The sequence below is a fragment of the Tiliqua scincoides genome, chromosome 1, assembly GCF_035046505.1.
Source record: "Tiliqua scincoides isolate rTilSci1 chromosome 1, rTilSci1.hap2, whole genome shotgun sequence".
NCBI classification, from domain to species: domain Eukaryota; kingdom Metazoa; phylum Chordata; class Lepidosauria; order Squamata; family Scincidae; genus Tiliqua; species Tiliqua scincoides.
In genome coordinates, this window is record NC_089821.1 from 182,923,173 (window position 1) to 182,948,496 (window position 25,324).

At 43.7% G+C, this 25,324-nt stretch overlaps 1 pseudogene; it reads right to left on the bottom strand.

Annotated features, from left to right (window-relative positions):
• Nucleotides 1-1,627: 1,627 nt before the first annotated feature.
• Nucleotides 1,628-1,744, bottom strand: LOC136637014 (5S ribosomal RNA; annotated as a pseudogene).
• Nucleotides 1,745-25,324: the final 23,580 nt, after the last annotated feature.

A 25,324-nucleotide genomic window follows, 5' to 3' on the forward strand; every position in this document is an offset into this window, starting at 1 on the left:
GTTGGCTGTAATTTAGGTTCAAGTGGCACCAATGGGAAGAAAGAGAGCTTTTTGACTTGAAAAAGCTTCAGTTTTCATCTTATACAATGAAAGGTAGCAGGAAGAATTATTTATTCCCTATATTTATTCTTCCCTATCAAAACTGCCTTATTCCTTGTGCGTGTATGTGTGATTCACAAATAGTTTTCTAAGTTAATTTTTATTTTTAAATATATCTGCCCTTGAGTGCACTCACCAGAAGAAAGGTGAGGCAAACACCCATTAAACAAACAAACAAACAAACAAACAAACAAACAAACAAACAAACAAACAAACATTTTTAAAATCTCCATTTACTTTTCTGAAAAAATTTCAGGAACTGCCTGAAAATCTTAGCATTTTCTGTGACTTTGGTGCAAATTGGACAGAAAACAACATTATTTCACTCAATTCTGAGAAGAAAGAGAAGTTGCAGTGTATTGAATTTTGCCCATTGAAATCAATGGGAAATTGTTTTTAAAAAAATGTATTGAAGTGGAAACAAAGTAACCATCTGAATCAGGCACAAGGCAATGTAAAGTACTGAAACAAGCCAAGCCAACAAAGCAAATCAGATCACCGAATGAAGCAATGCAATGAAATCTGAAATGAATTGCTTTTTGCATCTCCCTGACAGATAGAGGTGTCACTCAATTAAATCAATCCGGTGCATTTTAGATGATAAATTAATTGATGGATCTGCACAATTTTGCAATAGGTATAACATTTCTAAAGAGCAAGTATCCTGTTTTTGTTTTCAGATGATGAACGTACATATCACAGCAAGCCCCATCTTAAAAAGGGCATTCCTTACTATGTGTGAGAGAATAGCATCTACTGCTTCTAAGGATCAAGGTACATATTCATATTACATTCAATATAACTTATGCACTTGCTTTTTCAAGTTTAAATAGCATAAAATACGGACTGTGTGTGGGAGTAATGGGTCTGTAACCCTTCCCCTTACCACAATCTTGTTCCAAAGGACCCCTCCATTGTTACTATTTCCCATGGGAGGAATGCCCCTGTGCTCTTGCTTTTTGCCCCAGGAGAGAAGCATTGGTTGGAAAGGGTTACAGTTCCCATACCCCAGTCTTGATCTTGATTGGACCCTCCCTTAACTGCTGCTGAAACTTGAAAAAACCAGCATGCAGAGCTACATTACATGTTGAGGGCTCAGTCCTACTCAGCTTTTTAGTGCTGATGCAGCTGTGCCAATGGAACATATGCTGCATCCTGCAAAGGGAGGGGGTAGTCACGGAGGCTTTGTTCCCTTATCCTGGGCTGCATTGGCACTGCAGTCGGAAAGGATCGGGCCCTTAATGCAATATGTAGCTGAGCCGAAAGACAGTGCTAGACAACCACAATAAGCAGTATGCTACCTGACGAACAACCCAGTCCTGAGCTCCCGTGGCACGCAGCTTCAGCGGCACCAAAAACAGCTGCCGCCGCACCCTGCACACTTTGGCCTACCACAGGCGGTACCTCGGGAGAAGGGGATTTTCGTCCTGGTTAAGGGAAATAGCCCTGCAATGTACTCAATTCACCACTGACCAAAAGGTGAGGTAAAAATGGTTGGCAACCTTCAGTCTCGAAAGACTATGGTATAAGCCTACAGCACCCGGTATTCCCAGGCGGTCTCCCATCCAAGTACTAACCAGGCCTGACCCTGCTTAGCTTCCAAGATCAGATGAGATCAGGCATGTGCAGGGTAACAGCTGAGGTAAAAGCGTTCGTGTAGGGTGCTGAGCCCTGCACAAACGCTCTGGATCTGGCGGAGCAGAGCTCCACTGAACCCACCTCCCTCCCTCCCTTCTCCCCCCCCGGTATGCCTCCCACCCACCCTCTTCCCGCCTCCCCACCACGCCTCCTCCCCACCCTCTCTTCGCCCTCCACCTGCCTCCCCCCTCCTCGGAACGTCTCTTCCCCACCTCCTCCTGCCCCCGCTTTCCTCACTGCAGCTCAGCAGTCCGTGCGACCCCCGAGCTGCGGAGGCCGAGCGCTTGCCTGGCGGTAAGCCAGCGTGTCGAGCTCGGGATTGGGCTCTGAGTTTGCACAGGTCATTTTACTATATGACTTGGGACTTTGAAAAGGTTTTAAACTTCACCATTTCATTGAATAAACATTGCTAACAGACAGAGATATAAAGACAGACTTAAGTAGACAGCTCTGACTCCAACTGCGCCTACAGTCAGAGCTCTGCCTGTTGATTTCACTACAGTGTCACTCTAGTAGTGGGAATTGCTACGGCTAACATAACAAGAGCACTCTGGCTATGCATGCAATTCTCTCCCAAGTGCGTTTGCCCCTCTCTGGATCCCACTCATAATTCACAGATAGGAATGTTTAATGCAATCGAAATATGGGTAAAAGTACTTAAGGGGTTTGCGCAGGTCATTTTTCTATATGACTTGAGACTTCACAATACTTTTCCTTGATAAATGGAAGCATTCTGTTAAGCTGCTGCTAGCTGGCCGCGTTTCAGAACGTTACCAAACAGGCTGGGCCGGCACCTGTTCCCGTTATTAAGAAACAGTCCTTATCCTCAGAGTGCCCCACTGGCCCAGCCTCTCCATCAAGGCTGAAAGCAGTGTAGCCATTACAAGGTCAGCAGGTTACAATGCAGTAATGCAGAGATTAGAACCATAAGGGACCCGGCAGCATATTATGTTGCTTTTACGTACAATCAGAAATTGAAATTAAAATGCAATAAATAATCAGCTGTGTCTGTCATTTTCAGCCATCAACAAGTCGCACAAGAGGAAAGGGTTGGCCAGGCACCGTTTCTCGTAGTCTGCATTGAATCAACATTCTTCCTCCCATGTTACTCATTCGCTCATGAGTGAATCATATTTATTTTAATAGGGCTCAGACAGGAGCTGGTGTGTTTGACTGTCTGGGTTTGGTTTCGAGGCTTAGGGCATGTCTGCACTGCAGTTTATCTTGCCTCCAAAGGGTGTGGGGTTGGCTTGTGTCCCTTAGGCCGCACATTCGCCTGCTCATCTGCTCCTTCCCTGCTTTTCTTTTTCCAATGTGCATCTTTTTCCTGGCCAAAGGCATACTGTGAACTTCGGGGGCTCTGCTTTTGGTCGGCATGTATGGTGAGTCTGGATTGCCGGTAGCCTTCCTGGATGTGCTAGGATTTATGTGATTCAGGGCACAATCCTAAGATTGCACTGGGCCGGCATAAGTCACTTACGCTGACCTGGAAGTGTTGCAGACGTGCCATAATGCACATTTGCACCTCCTTCAGAGTCGGTTGGGCTGGCGTACAGATGTGTGCCAGCCCACAGAGGCCAGATGGGTGGGTCTGTGTCAGTGTCAGGCTGCCAGTGCTGGGGTTTGAAGAGGGTGGGGGAGGGCATTCTGGGGGCATTCAGGGGCTACAGAAGGGCATGTGGCATGTGGGCCAGCAGATGGGCCAGGCCTGGAAGGGTGGTGGTGCCTGGATCTAGTACTTAGGCCAGATCCTAACCCCTCCTCCTGGGTGGCCTGGCCTAACACCGGGCTGCTCGGATCTGCACCACTTCTTTAGGTGGTGCAGATCCATTCATTAATTCCTCTTGCCCCAGCTGAGCCGCAGCCAGCTCCAACCCTGTGCTGAATACAGCAAAGGCCTACAGGCCTGCCTGTTCCAACCAGGTTTGGATTGGGCTGTTATTCTCACTAGTGGGCTTGAACACTCTGTGGTGCACTCACACAATACAGCGGAGTTGCAAATATGCCCAAAAGAGTTGGGCGCCCATAAACACTAAACCACATACCCAAGTGTTGGGAGCTGCCAACTTGGGATAACTCCAGTAGCTCCTTGGTACAATCTTCCTGGCTGGATATAGAGAAAACAGAACCAGAATTGATGCACTGTTGCCAGTGCCACGGTGCAGGGAGTCCAATGCTAACATGCATGTTTAAACCCCCAGTCATATTAGCAGTACTCAAATTATGGAGGGGGAGAAGGTAGGAGAGATCAAGAAACCCAGAAGTTCAGCCGTCACTCCCCCCAATTTTAGCCAAATCATAGCAATAGCAATCTAGAAACAGTAGCTAAGGGGGCTGGCCCCATATGCCTCCCCTTGAGCACTGCTTGGCTGTTCAAAATATAGGAAGGTGGTGCTGAACCTAGAAAATTTTGTGAAGGAAATCTAGAAAAGCCTTCCAAGATTTGCTTCCTGAATGGGGAGGGGAGGGGAAAGATACCTCAGTGGCCAGAAGCAAGGGAGTGGAAACAAGAAACAGATTTTTGGTATACTTAAGAACATAAGAACATAAGAACAGCCCCACTGGATCAGGCCATAGGCCCATCTAGTCCAGCTTCCTGTATCTCACAGCGACCCACCAAATGCCCCAGGGAGCACACCAGAAAACAAGAGACCTCATCCTGGTGCCCTCCCTTGCATCTGGCCTTCGGACATAACCCATTTCTAAAATCAGGAGGTTGCGCATACACATCATGGCTTGTACCCCATAATAGATTTTTCCTCCAGAAACTTGTCCAATCCCCTTTTAAAGGCGTCCAGGCTAGACGCCAGCACCACATCCGGTGGCAAGGAGTTCCACAGACCAACCACACGCTGAGTAAAGAAATATTTTCTTTTGTCTGTTCTAACTCTCCCAACACTCAATTTTAGTGGGTGTCCCCTGGTTCTGGTGACAGTTATGTGAGAGTGTAAAGAGCATCTCCCTATCCACTCTGTCCATCCCCTGCATAATTTTGTATGTCTCAATCATGTCCCCCCTGAGGCGTCTCTTTTCTAGGCTGAAGAGGCCCAAACGCCATAGCCTTTCCTCATAAGGAAGGTGCCCCAGCCCCGTAATCAACTTAGTCACTCTCTTTTGCACCTTTTCCATTTCCACTATGTCTTTTTTGAGATGTGGCGACCAGAACTGGACACAATACTCCAGGTGTGGCCTTACCATAGATTTGTACAACAGCATTATAATACTAGCCGTTTTGTTCTCAATACCCTTCCTAATGATCCTAAACATAGAATTGGCCTTCTTCACTGCCGCCGCACATTGGTCGACACTTTCATCGACCTGTCCACCACCACCCCAAGATCTCTCTCCTCATCTGTCACAGACAGCTCAGAACCCATCAGCCTATATCTAAAGTTTTGATTTTTTGCCCCAATGTGCATGACTTTACACTTACTGACATTGAAGTGCATCTGTCATTTTGCTGCCCATTCTGCCAGTCTGGAGAGATCCTTCTGGAGCTCCTCACAATCACTGCTGGTCTTCACCACTCGGAAAAGTTTGGTGTCGTCTGCAAACTTTGCAACCTCACTGCTCACCCCTGTCTCCAGGTCATTTATGAAGAGGTTGAAAAGCACCGGTCCCAGGACAGATCCTTGGGGCACACCGCTTTTCACCTCTCTCCATTGTGAAAATTGCCCATTGACACCCACTCTCTGCTTCCTGGCCTCCAACCAGTTCTCAATCCATGAGAGGACCTGTCCTCTAATTCCCTGACTGTGGAGTTTTTTCAGTAGCCTTTGGTGAGGGACCGTGTCAAACGCCTTCTGAAAGTCCAGATATATCCAGAAAGTCCAGAAAGTCCACAGGTTCTCCCACATCCACATGCCTGTTGACCTTTTCAAAGAATTCTATAAGGTTCGTGAGGCAAGACTTACACTTACAGAAGCCATGCTGATTCTCCCTCAGCAAGGCCTGCATCTATGTGTTTTGAGATCCTATCTTTGATGAGGCATTCAACCATCTTACCAGGTATAGATGTTAGGCTGACCGGCCTATAGTTTCCCAGGTCCCCCCTCTTTCCCTTTTTAAAGATAGGCGTGACATTTGCTATCCTACTTGCAGATACTTCCTGAGGTATCTGGTAGGCCACTGAGATACATGAAGCTGGACTAGATAAGCCTTTGGCCTATCCAGCTGGACTCTTCTTATGTTCTTGTTGGCATCCTTCAGTCTCGGAAGACTATGGTGTCACGCTTTGAATGGTGGTTCTGGAACAGAGTGTCCTCTCCAGTGCGCAAAGCCTGGGTAAAGTAGGTATGGAGGATAGGCTGTTACCCATGCAGCAAATCCCCCCTCTCCACGTCGCTGAAATGGTCCAATGGAAATGCAGAGGCCAATACGGTTGGTTCCAGCGGCGTCGCAGGAGTTGCCAGAACGTGACTGTGTTCAGCCATAAACTGTCTCAGGGACTCCAGCTCCGGATTTTGCCTCAAGGTTGACTCCTGAAGCCTTTTCCATAACTGGATGTAGCCACAAGGCAGTGGAGGTTTGCGATCAGAGTTTTCCTTCTCTTAGATGAGCTGCCTTCCCAGGCTATCGAGTCCCATCTACCCGGTGGCTGTTTAGTCGCCTCTTACGACAAGTACAGCCAAACTGAGGGCCTATTCTTATCCCCAGCCCCCGGGGTCATGTTCTTATGGAGGGGTTATGTTCTTATGCATGTTCCAATGCATTCCTAATTTTTCGATTTGTTATGATGCTTTAGATATGAGTTTTCACTTCCCATTTTCTGTTCAGTTCAGTTCCTATTTTTTACATTCTTGTTATAGTCATGGTATTAAAACATTTGAAGCATTATGGCCAAGAAGGAGCTTTAGAATGTGAACTTACCAGACCAATCAGGTAGCACCAGCCTGAGCAGTGACTCTCTGCATCTTGCTGGCATCTGAAAGACCAATTAGTCAGGCATTTGGTGCTCTAATTCCAGTTTAGCAAATTGCCATAAGGGTGCCAAGTGGAGAAGTGATGCATGTGCATTGTGGGCTCTTTTGCACATCTTAAGCAAAATACCAGATTTCAGGTGGCCAACTGGCCAGAGTGGCTTCTGTTTTAGCTCTTGCCTGCCATGGGTCCCTCTACCCAACATCAGGACTTAAATCAGGGGGAAAAAAGTTTGTCTCTTTCAGCTCTCATTGTGTTTTATCATTACTTAGAAAGCACTGCCTTCCATATTTCTCCTCCTTTTTTCCCCCCAGAGAAACAAATGCAGTCATAGTAGAGCAATTATGAGGCAGCAAGAGCCTTGTGGCTGTTGGCTTGGAACAGATGTCTGGGTTGTTAGTCTCTTGCCTGAGTAACAGCTATAAACAAGCCCCAAAGGTGGTCACCAGAAGCATATGGGAGATTGCATCAGCTGAGTGGTGCCAACATTCTTAGCACATGGGCCAGGCCTGGCATTTCCAACTCTGGCTGGTGGACAACCATCCAAATTGGGATTGTTAGCAGGTATTAGTGGAATCATCTAATGTTACCTCCCCACCCTTCCACATCTTCTAATCCTACTGTATTTTGTTTCAGGCTGATAATTCCTCAGCAACAAAGCTTTCCAAACGTTCAACAGTCTGTGGCATTCTGAAAGAATATTGTATACATTTTCCAATGTGACTTCCCCATTTCAAAGGGATATTAAGAATGTGGCATGCTGTTCGCTTTGACTCTAATATACTTGACATACTGTTTTATTTTTTCCTGCAAAGGATGGATGTGGGTGTGTGAGAAAAGGAAACATCCTGTTACATGGAGAAAGCAGATCTGCCTGTGGGAGGCGCTGAACAAAATGGATCCACTTTAATATCAGGTTGCTTTTTAATTAGATGCTGAATTTAAAAGAGAGAGAGAGAGAGAGAGAGAATTGTCCGCCTTGATAAACAGCAGACTATTTAAGTATCCCAATCATGCAGAACTAAGTATCAAATAATTTATGCGCTGATAATCTGGTGATCCTCAGGGTGTTGCCAAAGTGTAACAGTTGTGATCACCAGTGGCGTAGCTGAGGGGGTGCAGGGGGTAGCAGTCGTACCAGGCATCAAGCTTTAGGGGGGCAACAAGCTGAGCTTGACACGAGTGACCAAAATTGTGAAAATCTTGGTATGTATGAATAATACCATCATGTTATATATCATTGGAAAGGTAATTTAATGCAGAATGCAATGAAATAAACCTCATTGGACTATCTTTATTCTATCAAAAGTTATGGCCAATTAACCAGAAAATGAAAAGACAACTGTCTTGTGAAACAAAAAGTTGATTTGCTTAACTCCAAATTGATCTATGAGACCGATTGTTCTGAGTGCCAATGAGATGTTATTATGATACAGCATGGAATTGATAACTTTTTATTTATTTACTTAATTAAATTTGATTTTATCATGCAGGGGCTCTACAAAATCTTCTTTGATCCCGGGTAGCAGATAGATGCCTTAGCTATGCCAAGGACTGGGGGGAGGCAGCAGAGCAAGTGGGTGGTGAGCTGCTGGGGGGGGAGGAGGTGGTTTCCTCCCAATTGTCACTTTTAAAAAAGCCCGGGCATGATGTCACTTCCGGTTGTGACATCACTTCTGGGGCAACATTTTGAGCTACACAATCATTAGCTACGCCACTGGTGATCACTCCTCTCTTTTTTTAGATATGGATTTATTCTGCTACTATGGCTGAGCTCTCCCCTCCGCTCCCCATCATGATTCCCACCCCACTTGTGGGTTATGTTTGGCACAGCTCATTGCAACAGCCACAGTTACCTTGCAGCCAAACCACTAGACCAAGTTTAGGTAAGATGAATAGGCAACAGCTCATCTGCGACAGAGCCTTTGGTGGAAGTGTGGCCAATTAGTCACACGTTTGGTGTTCTAATTAGGCAGCGGCTTGGCCTTTCAGAAAATGTGCTGTTGATTTAGGTACTTCCTCAAACAATGCTAAATTGTGTTATGTGAAATTCAATTAGTTCTTTTTTCCCCTCCTTTAAATGTTTCCACATCTGTTATTCTTTAAACATAAAGTGATGAGGAGAGAAGGAGAAGTGAAAAGCCAGAGTCTCCATTGGTGAAATATGTTAGGCCTCTGGGACCAGCCCTTTCCCCAGCTTTTGACCCTGAACAGTGATATACAGGAAGGAACAAAGTTGGAGAGCTATCATGGTGAAACCCTTGAAAATAAATCATTACGCAAGAAATACTGCAACTGTAAGGGAACATAATCTCTTATGATAGCCATAAAAATGCAGGTTTGTTTGAAAATGAACGGCATGAGGAAAGCACCATTAAGAGGCAAAGGACTGTAAATTTGGTCTTAAATGATCGATGTTAAAAAAAAAAAAAACATGTATTTTACATATTTATATCATGGAACTTTTTAAAAATTGAATTTCAAAAACTGTATTGGTAATTTAAGAATGAGGCACTGCTAGGCAAGACCTTACATCAGAGGCAGACATAATTTTATTTTATTCCGGTGTTAAGATGTCTTGATAAAGATGGGCATTTGGATGGGAAATTTTGAAATAGTTTTTTTTTTTCTTGGAGACAGCATTTATTTTGAGAGCATACTTTAAAAAAAAATTAACCATTAAGAGGCTGTTTCTTTCATATATAGATGAATATTATACTGATGCTCTTTAATTCAGCAGCGTTGCTGTCTCTTCTTCCTGATACCAAGGCAAAGTATAAAGAAAACTACTTAAATGCCCCTGGGTACATGCTCTGTAGTTGTCAGCAAGGATATCAGTGAAGGCCAAGTCGTCTCTCTCTGACATAGTGACTCCCTCGAAACTTGCTGCTGTCTAAAGGTGACATTGTACATGCATTCAATCCTTGTAACTGTTATCACCTTTTCAGTGACCAACATTTCAGGCCTTATCTGTTTGGCTGGCAGGCCATGCTTCAGGTTTGTCAGGGGCCGGATATACCCTGTGTGGCTTTTTGATGATGTATCTTGATAAGATTTGTAGAACGTGAGAGATGGAGTTGTCAGCACCATTTTATGGCACTTCAGTACATGCCTGAAAATAAAAAATATTTTCAGAAGTGATAGCATTATTTTGACTGGCGACAGGGACTTCTAGGACTATAAATCTACCAAGAGAGTTCAATTTAAACTTGAGTAAAAGACTTGTCAGGATAAAGAGTGCTTAGGAACGTTTTCAACTTTGATAGGTGGACACATTACTTAGAAAAGACATGGAGCCTCTATAGATTTTTTTTCAAAAGGCTGAACAAAAATGCGACATTTGCATTCTGAAAATAACAAATTAATTGACAGTATTTAATCATTTTCTGAAAATGTATCAGTTGATCCGCCGTTACAATGGCATGGGGAAAAAAATAAACCAACAGTCTTCCAAGTCAAGGCATGAGAAAGGAAAATGGTGCATGTTATAACTACATTGCAACATCATTAATTGTCAGACCCAACAGAGACCCAAGCTCGGAAGAAACTTCTCTGAGGAAGAGGGGCAAGTGGCCCATACAGCAGACTGTGGCACAACCACAATGTAGCCCTCGAGGAACCCCCAGAATCCACTCTCTCCATCAATGTTCCCCCCAAGGAGCCTAAGGTTCCAGAGAATCAGGTGGCCCCCCCATCTGGATGTGGGGACCCACACAAGATGCCCCTTCATCCCCCCCCCCCAAGACACAAGAATGGAAGCACTGCCAGATCAGGGCTGAGGGCCATAGCTGGTGAAGTACTACTTGACTATGCAAGCTCTACTCAAGAGGAGCAGGAAGCAGGTGCAGATTTTGAGGCAGGATTCAGCCAGACCCAGTAAGGGGGTGGGTCTTCTACCCTCCTTAAAAAGCCTTAAATCTCATTTGAGCACTCACTGGTGCACTAGCTCTGTTGCAAGACCACTCCAGAACCAATATCACTGGTTTGCCTCCCTCTCCTCTCTATTTCTCTCCCTCTGTTCCTGGACTTTGCCACAACCTCTGGCTCCTGGTCACCCATTCTGACCCACTCCTGTCTTGTCACTCTACTCCACAGACTAGTATGTCAGCCAGATGTAATTCCTGAATCACGTGGCCCCTTCAACATCCTTAACCAACTAGGAGCCAGCATTAATAAAAATGGCCAGGCAATGGGGAAGGCAGTGATGTGATCCCCAGGATTGTGTTGCTGCTGGGAACAAGGGGGGTTTTACTTACAGGTAACAGCAGGCCTGCAGGTCGTGCAGCTTCCAAGGACTGCAGAGCTCCCAAGTCTCAGAATGTTGAAAAAAAGTGATTGCAACCCACTTCCAGTTTTGCTATCACAGAACACTCTCTCCCCGCCTCCATTCCACCATCCCACCACCCTCTCTAACCTCCCATGCCGGCCTGCCTCGGCTGGCACAAACCTATCCCCACCAGGCCTGGATGAAAACTCTGGGAGCCAGCACTTGTTCTCATACTGGCTCAGCTTGCTCGAAAGGAAGCACGAACATGCTTTATGGTACGTTTGTGACGCTCCTGGTTCAACGCAAGGGACTTGCACTGGCCTGACACCTTCTCAGAATTGCACTCTTAGTTATATTATCCCTCTTGATGGCATTCTGATTATTCTAACAGTTGAATGAAATTATAGTATTATGGCATTCAAATTTTGTTTATATATAATAATAATAATAATAATAATAATAATAATAATAATAATAATAATAATAATAATAATAAAAGTATGTTTCACTGAAACTTAGAAGACTTTTTCATGAGAAAATATATTTGGGCACCAAATGAAAATTACCTTTTCTTATCCCCTAGATTGGAGAAATAGTCGAACTTTTAAAAGCTGCTGTTTTGCAAAACACCTCCACAAAAAGGTTAAGCACATTTTATTTCATTCTATTTCATTTTGATTTGTGAATCAAGAAAATCTCGCTTTTCTTCAAGCTTAGTTTAAGGAGACAAAGTATCCAGGAAGGCACAATGATGAATGAAAAGATAAGAACTTGATTGGTTACTGAAGCTTTCAGCAGCTTGACAACTCTGTTAAGAATCTTGACTTCTAGCACAACCATGGCGTAAGAGGCGTGCATATCACTGAACTCACAGCCAAGCCCATTTCGTAATTATTGCCTCCCACCAGTGCTGATTGAGTGACCTGCTTAGTCATAGAAAATGCCCCGTTCTTAAACTTTTCACTCACAATCAAAAACCTATCAATTCCCACTTCCAGCCTGCATATCTACATTCTAAATTCATGCTACTTAAGAACTCAGACTCCCTGAAGTGTAGGAGTCACTGAGTTTCTTAAAAATGGCCTTTAATGGGAAAAAGACCTGCCAGAGGTGATTCTGGTTTTCATCTTCAGGGTAATAAAGGGCTTCCATCCAAAAGCAAAAAATGGAACTTTCAAAAACACAGTAGATGTAATAGTAATTCAGATGTATTTACTTAGCATTTTCAGTTGTTTGTGTGATATTTCAAAGAGTTGGACTATTTTGAATTATGAATTTCACAGTGTGATCCTGTCCCACAGCTGACCTGGTGGCACTGACTCAGAGTGCCGCAAACATGCCATAAAGCAGATCTGCAACTACTCATGAGCTGGTAGCACCAGACTTATGGCCTGTGTTGGCCTGCCAACACTGCGTACATGAGCAGCAATGGCCGGCCCAGGTGAGGTTGCGCCGGACAGCCCAGGGGCATGGGGAGGGTGGTGGGGAGGGGTCTTTTCAGGGCAGGAGGAGGGCTGAATGAGGGGTAGATTGGGCTCAGGTGGGGAAGGAATTCACAGAGGCCTCACTGGTCTTCCTAGATAGCTGGTGCAGATCCAAGAAGCCCAGTAGGGTTGTCTGTTACTCGGAGTAAGGGGAAACATATCCCCTTACCCCGAGAAGTCTTGCAGCACCTCCTAACCTGCGTAGGATACCACACAGGCCATGCACCCTGGCTGTACCAATGCAGGTTGGGATTGGGCTGCCCTTCATTTTTCTTCATTCAATTCATGTTCTCTTTGTATAAGAGGAGCCGTGCTGGAGCAAGCAAGGATTCATCTAGTCCAGCTTCCTGTATCTCATAGTGGCCCACCAGATGCCTCAGGGAGCACTTAAGACCACAAGTTACCTGTTGCTGCTCATATATCATGTTGCCACGCAACTGTATATTGGTCAACTCATCACCCAGTATCTTGTAATTGTCTATTATTCTTTACCCCAGTTTCCAAAATGTATTTTAAGAAGTACGAAGTTCTAAAATGTATGTGACCTGGGTTCACATGGCCAGAGAGAGAAGCCACAGTTCCAGCTCCCAGGGCTCCCACCCCACAACTGTTGCTCATCAGTGACTGAAACCTTTTGGGTACAGTGAGTGCCCCTGCATGAATTCCGTTTGCTCCAGCCAATATGGGACTATTCTTCATGGCACTGGCTTTTATGTTTGGGCATCAAGGAGAGTGGCATACTTCCTGAATTTAGGTGGTTGGACACTCCAATGACACACATTTTTAAGCAAGCTAAAGCAATCCGGACATATGCTGTTTACTGAGCTGAGCGCGAACAAGAGGTCCTGTGTGGCTTTTGGGGAGAGGTTTTTCTCCCCACTTGTTCCAGATTTTTGCACCTCTCACAGGTTCCTCTTTGGCCCTGTGTTCCAGGGCCAGCCCATCCATGAGAAAAACTGAAAGGGTCACGTCAGGTAGCAGAATGGGGGTGGGCGCTATCCCCAAAGGAAAATTAGCTTTTATTCATATGTGAGATGCATATAAACTAGGAGGCATGCAACTTTAGGAGGAAACAAAAGCTCAGCATTTATTGAAGCATTTGCAAATGGGGGGAGTTGTCTCCACACAAAAGTAAGCCAACAGCCCCGGCAAGCTCTGCTCTGATTACACCTTTATACTAATGAGTTGTCTCTAACTTACATCCACGCAGTTACCTGTTGCTCTTCCTCTTTCTTCACCTTTTGCACCAGCCTGTGGCTGGCCATGCAGTTTCCGCTAAGCGTCTAGGTTTGCACCTGCTAGCATGCTGCTTCTTACCTTAGCAAAATTAGCACAGGTGTATCAAAGCAGATTGATTACTTATTGAGTGCAATGGGATAGTGGTGCATCTTCCTGGACATTTGGCAACAGCGCCCATCTCTGTTCACCTACTTGCCTCCACCACCTCTCCTCTCCTTCCACTCCCTGGATTAGAAAAGGAAAGGCGGGAAGAGAGGAAATGTGGAGGGGAAAAGGATGCTGAGCTAGAACACTGAAGAGTGGGAGAAGCAGAGGCTGGCAAAACAGCTTGGCGTAAGGTGGACAAAATTTGGCATGCTGCCTCAGGTGTCAGGTTGTGTCAGGCCAGGTATGCTGGGTTCTTTTCAGAGGTTTTTTGCTTGTCTTTTGCTGGTGAATATAATGTTATTTTATAATTTTCTTTCTGTAAGGACGGCCTTTAGTGAACTGCAGACTCCAGCAAATACACTAGTCTGCAGATACAGTGGAGCTGGGGTCACTGCATACCACAAGGTATCTCCCTTGTTGATAAGAAGTCTGCCGATAGAGCAGTCTAGGGGGCTTGTATGCCTTGTGTGATGTGTGACCATCTCAGCTTCTCAGCAAAAAGAGGAAGGTTGCAGCCAACCAAAAAAACTAGTATGGGCAGGGTTACTGTTTTTTTCTCCCTTTATTCTACTAGCCCACTGTTTCTCAAACTGTGGGTTGGGACCAACTAGGTGGGTCATGAGGCAATTTCAGACGGGTCCCCATTCATTTCAATATTTTATTTTAGACTTGATGCCAACATGTTATGTGACTGCACTTGGGGAAATCTGTACTTTTAATAGGCTACATTGTATATGCTTTTAACAATGATAGTCAATGGGGCTTACTCCTAGGTAAGCATGGGTAGGATTGCAGCCTAGGATTGTCAAAAAATTTTCCTGCATGATGATGTCACTTCCAGGTATGACATCATAATATCACTTGTGGTGGTTAATATCACTTGTGGTGGGTCCCAACAGATTGTCATTCTAAAAAGTGGGTCCTGGGCTGAAAAGTGAAAGAACCACTGTACTAGCCTATTAGCAGACATATGGGGGCAAAGTCATGGGGGGGGAAAAGGATGTTGGTTTATTTAATACATATTTTTAATTTTTGAAAAATTATTTGCACATGCGTGTACAGTACACACATGTTGATATTCCTCCAGATATTAAAATCCCCTGTGCATGAGACCAAAAGGGAATTGTTGACATTACAATGAAGCCTCACAGTGACTGGAGTCCAAAACTCAAAACTGAGACTGCTTGAACTGCCATTGGCTGCCATTGTAAACATTCTTAACACCCTCCGACAAACTGTGTTGGCAATTGTCCTATGAACAGTACATAATTATTCTCAATTATCTTTCTATAAATATATGACTCTTTGACAGTGCGAGCTAAAGATGGTCCTTTGAACATGCAGCTTTTCAAGTTCTTAGTAACAAGGATTTGGTAGTTATTGTTCTTTATTTTAAAACAAATGTTTCCCATGTATTTTTTTTTCTACATGATGCAGAAATATATGTAGTGAACATGATATAAATGTAATGCCTCAGGTAATCCATCATCGCTGCAGAACATTATAACTATTACGTTATGCAACACAGAATTAATAAACTCCAATAAAAACTCACTACATCATGCTCTGCATTAAGCCACCTCATTTCTCTAAATCTCCCTTTAATCTATGTATCCTACGTATAGGTCTTCATTTATCTTCCTAAAATAATCCCAGTCCAACATGTTCTTGACACCCTTCTTGGTTGACTCTGCGACCTAAAAATGAATCAACTCTCTCTGAAAAATTAGAATTGGGAATACAGAACCATGAAAACTGACTCAGTTGAGAATTCTCCAGTTATTTTTTGCTTCTGTTTAGGTTAGGAATACGAAAATGTTAGCCGACAACTTCGGCAACAATTTATAAAAGCAGAATGGTATAAATGTGACACTCAATTTGGTTTTCAAAAGAACTGGAGTTCCTTGAAAAATTAAGCTCCATTTTTACACTTGAACATGAACATGCTTACCAAGAAGTAAATCCCATGGAATTCAGCAAAACTTGTTGCCAAATAAACATTCTGAGGATTGGACTTTTCGTTTGATCGATGAATGATCATGCAAGTGAAGTGGTAGCAGTCAAGAAATCATGACTTAAGTATATCATCTTCTGAAGGCCAAATGTCTCTAACAGCAGAATCCTATTCCCCCCCATACACCTGCATTAAAAAAGCTTGTGCTGCATCCTGAAGGTGGCTCGCAGATTGGGAGGCTTGGGAGAGGTAAGGGAACATATTTCCTCTTACCTTCCCATAAGCCTCCCACTTGCCAGTGGGTCTCCTAGGACCTGTGCCAACCCTGATTGATTCAAGTCTGAGGTGAAGTGAACATGTCAGAAGGCAAGGAAGGGATGGTATCCAGCACAAGTCACCAGTGCTGGGTGCCACCCCTCCTACCTCCCTGCATGCCTCCTGTCCTCCCCATTCAGCTTCATTCCACCTTCCCCACCCTGTTCCACCCCTACCGCCAACTCACCATTGTTGACAAGTGCTGCTTCGTCCTCTGGCATGTGGTTGGCCTCTGTGGCCACCCTGCTGGTGCTTCAGAACTGTGTGATTTCTCACATCGCCAGAGGGATTTTATGACTGCTGTAAGCAGTGGTGTTGCTGGGGGACACGGGGGTGCGGACCGCACTGGGTTAAGCACTCGGGGGGGTGACACCCTTACTGGTCAAAATTGTGAAAATCTTGGTATTTTTGAATAATACTGTCAAGTTCTATCATTTGATAGGTACTTTTAATGCAGATGATGGACAAGGGATAGGGAGATGCTCTTTACACTCTCACATAATACCAGAACCAGGGGACATCCATTAAAATTGAGTGTTGGGCGGGTTAGGACAGACAAAAGAAAATATTTCTTTACTCAGCGTGTGGTTGGTCTGTGGAACTCCTTGCCACAGGATGTGGTGCTGGCGTCTAGCCTAGACGCCTTTAAAAGGGGATTGGACAAGTTTCTGGAGGAAAAATCCATTATGGGGTACAAGCCATGATGTGTATGTGCAACCTCCTGATTTTAGAAATGGGTTATGTCAGAATGCCAGATGCAAGGGAGGGCACCAGGATGAGGTCTCTTGTTATCTGGTGTGCTCCCTGGGGCATTTGGTGGGCCGCTGTGAGATACAGGAAGCTGGACTAGATGGGCCTATGGCCTGATCCAGTGGGGCTGTTCTTATGTTCTTATGTAGAACGTGAAGAAACAAACCCTGTTGAAACATCTGTATCCTATCAAAAGATATGGCCAAATAACCAGAAAAGGAAAACACAACTGCCTTATGTAACAGAAAATGGCTTTTCTTAACTCAAAACTGACTAATAAGACTGATGGTTCCAAGAGCCAATGAGATATTTTTATGCCACCGCAGTGACATAAGGCGTTAATATGAGTCAGCTCTCATTCCCATCTATCTGAGCAAATACTAGAACTCTTATTCAGTTGTGTGAGTGTCATCAAGTTGGCCACTGGTTTTTGTTGGTTACTGATTTGTTGGGTGACCTGTATTGTTATATATTAAATAAAGTTAATAGGGGTTACACCAACCCTGTTGATGCCACTGCATTTAGGCTGTGCATATGGGGGGGGGGGGATGCAATAAACTTTCATATCATTTTGTAGGGTGACGCAAACCGTAGTGACGCCTGGCTGTAAGGCAGTCTCTGCTGTAGTTCTGCCAGTGGATAAGCCCATTGGGCTGTAATATACGCATTAGATTTGCATATCTGTATCAAGATGTTTACAAATAACTGAGACTATGCTTGTCTAGAGGCCAATTCACAGGCTAGCCATGACTATGAATTGTGTGGATAAAAAGACTATGATCCTGGGAAGAGAAATGGAAACTCTGTTAAATAAAAGTATCACTTCCCAAGATAGTCAATGTACCATTTTCTTGTTTGCACCATTTCTATGATGCAATTTTATATAGCAACAGAGATGGGAATGCAACAATTATGCACTTTCAGGACATAGCTATACTCTAATTTATATTGGTTTTGTATCAAAGTAATAGTTTTACCCTGGAAAACTATTACCATACCCAAGAATCCTGGGAATGGTAGTTTGAAGAGGTGCTGATCTCTAGCCCCACCCCTAAGCTAGTTAGCAGAATTCCCTCAGGATAGGGGATTACTGTCCCTAGTCTGCTTTGTAGACTGGCCCAAAGCATTTTAATGGCTAAATGCTTACTGATTACAATGAGCCCTCCACATGTCTGTTCATAATACTCTGCAAACAACTTGTAAGCAATAAATTACCAGAATTAACGACTTTTCTTTTTCCAGAGACAAAAATAATTCTGTTGCTGCTAAACAAGAACATTCATCTTCCTCTAACATCTTAAATAATAAACAAGTTCAACTGCATGTAACTTAATGACATCTGACTCTAAAAGAAAACTGACAAGTTTGAAAGCTTTAATAATACTGGATGGATGGTCTGCAAAGTTTGCTGTTTCCAGGAACTGGGGCATCATTTTTTAAATCCTGTTGCAGCCCAAAGGGCTGTTGAGGGCTACAAATAGTTGTTCACATGCCTTTGTTCTAGCAAAATAACAGCCTTCATTCAGTCCAATGCTGCTCATCAGGGTCGTCCACAACCTGGGCTCATAATTCACCACTGATGTTGTCCCACCATTGATCATGATGATCTGGGTTGTAATGTATAAACTGACTCAAGCATACTCCTTATAAGTTGTCCTAAGCAAACTAAATTGAAAGTACATTCCATTAAGACTCAGGGATGGCCATTTCTGGATACACTCAATATTGAATTTCACTAAATGGAGTACTTTCAGAGTATTTGCTGTGGTCAGTTTTCAATATCAGACAATAATTATAGCACTGTTGTATAGTCATGCGTCAGCAAACCCCTCCGCCCAATTTTTAAACAAAGGTATTTATGACTTTGGCATATATTACTTACTACATAGTTTATAACAATGATCACTTAGTGTTTAGAAACAACCAGCAATTGGACCAAAAATATAGATGCCCCTAAGGAAAAATCATAGGTGGTCTGAAACACTGGAAGGAGGGCAAAAACTCCCTCTTTGCCTTTCCTAAATAGCATCCTCAGTTTCCTTACAAATCAGTATGTCTAGGGTGTTTGCCCTTTTTACCACAGGTTGTGAGATTTTACTAATCCCAAGATTTGGATGATAGTTAAAATATTTCAGCTATTTCTATAATACAATTTATTTCTAACAAGGATGGCAAGGCCATAGTCAGTCTTCCTTACTGGTCTTCTTACTAGATGAGGCTTTCACTTTTCTTTTTAAGAATTTTATTCTGAAAATACAAAAGTGATACACAATACATGTGCTGCAATCCTAGCCACACTTTCCTGATCCCATCCCCTACCAGGCCCAGTCTTCTGAAGGAGGCAGTTCCCCTAGACTTCCCAGCCCTCCAGTCCGGCTATGGCACTGGTCACAAGTAGAAAAGTCTTCTAGTACATCACCAAATGTCACAGAGCTGCCCTCATGATCTTTTGATAAACTGTCCTTCACATTAAGAATTACTCTTAGGATGGGAAACCTGTTATTCCCAAAGGGTCCTCTAGTTTTCAACAAGCAATAATTTTATTCATATATTTCCATGGTTCAGGAAGGATTGCCTAGAAAGCTTTCTGTTATTTCTCGCTTTTCCATCTTTGGTTAAAAACAAAAGGTACTGCAAAATGGTTGCCTCTCTTCCCTCACACAGAAGGGTTTGTTATTGTTGTTTTGAAGTCCATGTTGAGGTGACAGGAGGACTGACAGGGTGGTAGTAGATAAATCTAAGTTTTAATATCTTCATCTCAAGACTACACTAATAGCTCCAAAGAATTTTTTTTTTTCTGGGTTGCACTGCAGATAAGAGTGGTGAGTCCATAAATTCATTAGCAAGTAATGGAACAACTTCATTTTATCTTTGTCTTTTCACAGGCTTAAGGTTTTCATTCTGTGCCAGGAGTCATACATCACACTCAACATGTTCGTCTCCAGAGCCAACTGAGAGAAAGTGCAGAAAAACTACCGTTAACAAGGGAGTAATTACATTCAGTATAAATTAATTATTGGTCACTCTGGACCGGTGGGAAAGGGCCACACAGGCTCTATCTGACTGAGTTCCCACCTTTGAGGAAAGAAATTTTCAAATATGAATCATAAGATAATTTGAGATGGGGCCTTTCTGGTCTGCTGGTCTTTAGCTTCCCATATTTGCTAACATAACATGTGGCTTATTGGCTTTAACACTATAGGTACATTGTATTTTTTTATTTTAGAGATGAATAATGGTCACTTGGGACAAAGGTCATTTGATGGCAACCAGCACTAGGTCCAGCAAAGGGAAGCTGGGAGGGGGTGGGATTTTAAAATGCAATTCCACCAAAAGAACAGGACATGGATCAGTGAGCAGGTGATGGAAGGTGTTCATGAGGAATTTAGATTACCACATAGTGCAAATAAACGTGGAGCACAAAACCTGGAAAAGGAGCAGACCAAACAAAGCGGCACATTGCATCCAGAACATTTTGCTGGGAATACCAGCTCCTTTCCATGCAATGGAAATCAATTCACAAGCATGACAATGGAGTATGCTTACCTAGTAGACTCTCTCAAGTGCAATTTCCTATATCTTCCCCAAAATGTCACCAACCTGATGGCGTACATTCAAAGCTTTCACATTCCTAATAGATCCCCTAGCTAGCATTTTAGAATAAAAAGGCGGCCTCAAGCCAGAACAGAGCCCATATGAACCTGGCTGGGAGAACCATTCCTGTAATTGTGACTGGTAGTTTTTAGTGATTGAAAGGTGGACAGTTTGCTAGATTGGAGACAGTTCAGATGATATCCTGCATCAGGCCAACCCACCATAACTAAAAATGAGGGCATGCGTATCTCCCTCCTCAGCGCACTGCTCTACATATATCCATAAGACTATAACTCATGTATGTCTGCTACTAATATAGTATTTAAATCATATCATTGGGGCAATTCAAGTGTTCTCCCCCCCCCTTGTGTGAGTATGCAGAGTGGAATGGTGAGCCAGGTGGAGTGGGACAAGTATGTGGGAAGGACCAGTGGATGGTATTGCTCAAGCCCAGATACAGAAGGGTAGATAAGTTTTGTTATATTACTCATAGACCACTGCAAACATTCATAAACAAGGCTGCTGTTACCATTCACGACTGGCCAAATTCACAGTTCAATACAAAATTAAAGAATGCATTCTAAAACCCCAAAAGTTTGCAATGCTAAAGGAAATTTCATGCATTAGTTTTCAGATGAGCATTTAAATCCTTCTAATTACAGTTATAAGGCATTGCAGTTGAATCATGTATTCATAAAATGCATGATTCCAAAATGGTAAAGCCAAGACAGAGTTCATAAAGTAAAATCAATGCTGTTGTGGAGAACAAAGTGATGTGCCAGAGAACAGAGTACATAAGGCTGTCAGTTAACAGATGTAATGTCAGATTAATTGCATTGGCAAAGCCAAACTGAATTTTCTCGTGGTTGCATTGTTTTAATGGAATCCACTTTAAAACACACACACACACCCCAGAACAAATGGTCAGAGACTGTGTTGTATGCTCCAAGTTATTACTTAAAAGAAACTGTTAATCAAAGACCTTGAGGAAGGGGAAGCAGTGGTGCATACTTGCTCTGGGTTAATTGCCATCTGTCACTAGAAATAGATGACTTTGGTTTGCGCTCATCACTAGTGAATTTACTCTTACCACTGGCCAAGATCCAGGCATCCATGTGCGTAAGGGTTTCTAAGTAGCTTCTGTGAGAATGAAATGCATGGGCATTTTGTATTGCACTCAATTTCTCTCTTCTCACAGATTTCAAGTAGGGAAGCTCTCATCAGCAGTTCGTGTGCAGAGCCCCTGGACAGATGACAACTACCTGAGGGAGGATTATTCTAGAAGTAAATGAAGTATTCATTTCTTGGAACAGTAAACACTGGGTAAAATGTAATGGCCACAATTCAACACAAAATTAAATACATGTAGGGCCCAATCCTAAGTGTTCTTCTGGCAGAACATGTGTACTGCTGGTGGAAGTGCCGGCCCAGTGGCATAAGTGACATGCTGCAGGCATGCACAAGGCCACCAGCACACATGGCTGGTCCCTGCATGAGCAGGCCCATGGAGAGACCTCCCATCAGCAGCACTGATAAGTTGGCAGTGGGGGTGGGCAGTGAGAGAAATAGGGTGGGAGGAGGAATGGGGGAATGCCTGGGTGGGGAGGGGGTGGATAGGAAGTTGAATGGGGGAGGGAGGGGAAATCTCAGTAGCAATAATTTGCACTGGTATCCTAACCTGCCCCTTCCACCATTTCCTCTCTCTGATTCTCTTCAGTTCTGCAACAACAAAATGGCTGGAGCAGATTCAAGAGACCCACTGGGGCAACAGAGGCTTGTCCCAGGGTAAGGGATTTGTTCACTTACCTCAAGGAGACCTCTGTGACTGATCTCCCATTGGAGCAGCTATGTCAGCGGATGGAAGTTAGTTAGGGTTGGGCTGTTCAACTCGTTAATTCCAATAGTCATACAGTGCAATCCTATGCATGTCTACTCCGAAGTAAGCTCCATTCATTTCAGTGGGACCACTTCCAGAAAAAGTGTGCGTACGATTGCAGCCTTTAACGGGTTTAACTCTTAGTGGATTGTGGCTAATTGGTGCACAAATTCATTGTCATGCCATCTTCAGGCATCAATGAAATCAGGCATATTACAAGGTCAGCCCATACTCATTCACCATTTTCAGTTATGTTCAGTGATTTGAGAGTAGTTCCAAATGAGAACTGTCTTTCTTCAAAAAGTCCCACCCCATTTCAGACTGCTTTGAATTTGGGTGTGATCTGAAATGGGGTTCACCCCCCACTGTCCCTAAGAGGATATATGATGGTGGGGAAGGTTTATTAGAGGCAGGAGAGGCTTTGCTGGCCTTTCCTTAACTGGAAATGAAGCTCCTGAGCATGTTCAAGAGTATCATTTCCTGCCCAAGAGCATGGGATCTGTCACTTCCTCTGTTTCCCAAATTGAATCAGGAGGTAGAGGAAACTACAAATGTCATGCTCCCTGGGTGTAATTTCCTGTTGGGATGCATGGGATTGTAGTTTCTCTTCCATTTCAGTTTGAGAGGCCAAAGAAATACCAAATCCCATAGGTCCCAACAGAAAGTGAGCTTCATTCTCAGTTAACAAAGACCAGTTCAGTCTCTCCTGTCTCTTGCAAGCATTTGATAAATGAATAGACAGGCACACACCACTGACCGAAAAGTGCCGTAACTATAAAGGCTTTCAGGTGCATTGGAGATTAACCCAACTTGGGACAAGAATGTAACATTGTTGCAAAAAAGGACACTTTGTATTAAATTTTAATAATTTTGGATTAGTTTTGGCAGGCAGAATACACTTTAATCAAAAAGTGCTACCCTATTTGGCACTTTATAGACCAATGTGGAGTGCAATATTCATTCCATCTTGCTTGTTAGTGTGCAGTTAGAATGCTGGAAGACAGAGAAAAGTATTCTAGCAGGTAAAGGACTCAACAGCAAATTGTGCAAGGGAAGGTCAAAGCAACTGGAAATGTTGCCTCTTGAAAATCCCGTTGAATCAAACTGTTGGAATACATTCAAACTGCCTCTCTATAAGTATTCTATATGAACATGCAAGCTATTGATCTCTCCCAAGGGGATTCATGAAAAGAGCATGCAAGTTGAAAAGAGAACATTTAATTTAAAATTATTGCTAGACAATTAGATCATAGTCAAACAGAACTGAACTTTTTGACTTTCTCAAATGACTGACACAAGCAAAGATCATTTCTGTAAAACACACACACACACACACACACACACACACACACACACACACACACACCCTAGCAAGCTCAACATTCAGTTCCTGGAGCCAAAAATCTGACAAGACCCCACAGTTATTAAAGTCAATAAATCAAAGTGAGAGAGATTCTGTAAGCACAACTGGACAGCTCTTATGATTTTCTGCACTCAGAATGTTAAAGTTTTTCTTTTACCTCACCCACCTTGGGTATCTTAAAAACAAGTAAAGTACTCCAGGGACTCTGAAAGTTTTATTATATATAATTATAGTGCCTTACTTTTAGAGATTTCAAAGTGCATCTTAATGGCATAGGCAGTTACCATGACAGTGCTTTATGTGTTTGATTGACATAAAACATGCATTGACATTAAACATCTCCTAGAAGAACTTTGGAAACCTTGTATCATATTTGCAACTTCTCTCTGCCTTATAGATACACTTCAGATGCAGCAAATGGCTTTCTTCATTCCACTGCCTACTTTCTTTTTAAATGCAACTTTTGGGGGGTTTGTTTAAATTGTTCATGCGCTCATTATTGGGGTCATGTGCTTCTTGCAGCTTTCATGTGGCACAGATGCACACACTAGCTGCACATCAGTGGTATACTATCTCCATGAGAGCCAAAGTGAGCTGTCCCTTTGAATAGAAACATCCAAATGTAAACCTCTGAGATGTGCTCCAAACAGTATTGAGGTAATAGGCTTTAAGACGTGGTTAACTTGGATACTTTTGTACTAAGATTTGTTCTCTAGCAAAGTTGTAAGCAAGTATCACACCAGTAACTCTGTGTATAATTTGTTTATTAAGCCTTTGTTGCTGAAGAAAGGGAGAGTATGGCATTTCAAATATTTCATTACAATTGATATCTACAAGGAATCTGTTCCTTGACTACCCTCCCCCGATTTTATGACTACCACAATCCATGGATAATTAAATCCATGGGGGGGGGGGCATCAGAGGACCTCTGTATGTGACCAGAAGTTCCCTCTGATCGTGTCTGGAAGTGTTCTGAGATGCAGGGAGGCCATGTGCAGTCTCCAAGTGCCTCAGTAGGTCTCTTGGAGGCTTCTGAGATGCACTTCTGGTTTTTTTTTCTCTTTTCAAAAACCAGCTATCGCCTGCTATTTTTGTGGTTACAGCAACAGAGGCAGAATTAGCACTAGGCTATCCTGGTCCACCTGGACTCGCAGCTGCTCCTGGATTCCCAGGTGGCGGTTGTGGCTAGGGGGGGCCTTTGCTCAGCTTCGGCTGGTGCGCCAGCTGCGGCCGTACTTGGCTCATGCAGACCTGGCCACGGTGATCCATGCTACGGTGACATTGAGGTTAGATTATTGTAACGCGCTTTATGTGGGGCTGCCCCTGAAGATGGTTCGGAAACTGCAATTAGTGCAGAATGCGGCGGCCCGTGTGGTCACTGGAGCTAGGCAGTTTGACTCTGTCAGCCCGCTTCTCCGGGGGCTACACTGGTGGCCAGATGTTTCCGGGCCCAATTCAAGGTGCTGGTGGCCAGTCGTTTCCGGGCCCAATTCAAGGTGCAAGGACCTTTAAAGCCCTATACTGCTCTGGGCCAGGGTATCTTAGAGATCGCCTACTTCCGCACAATCCGGCTCGTCCTCTTAGGTCATCAGAGAAGGCCTTTTTGCAAGTGCCACCACCTAAGGAGGTACGTGGGGCAGCGGCAAGAAATAGGGCCTTCTCAGTAGTGGCACCAACG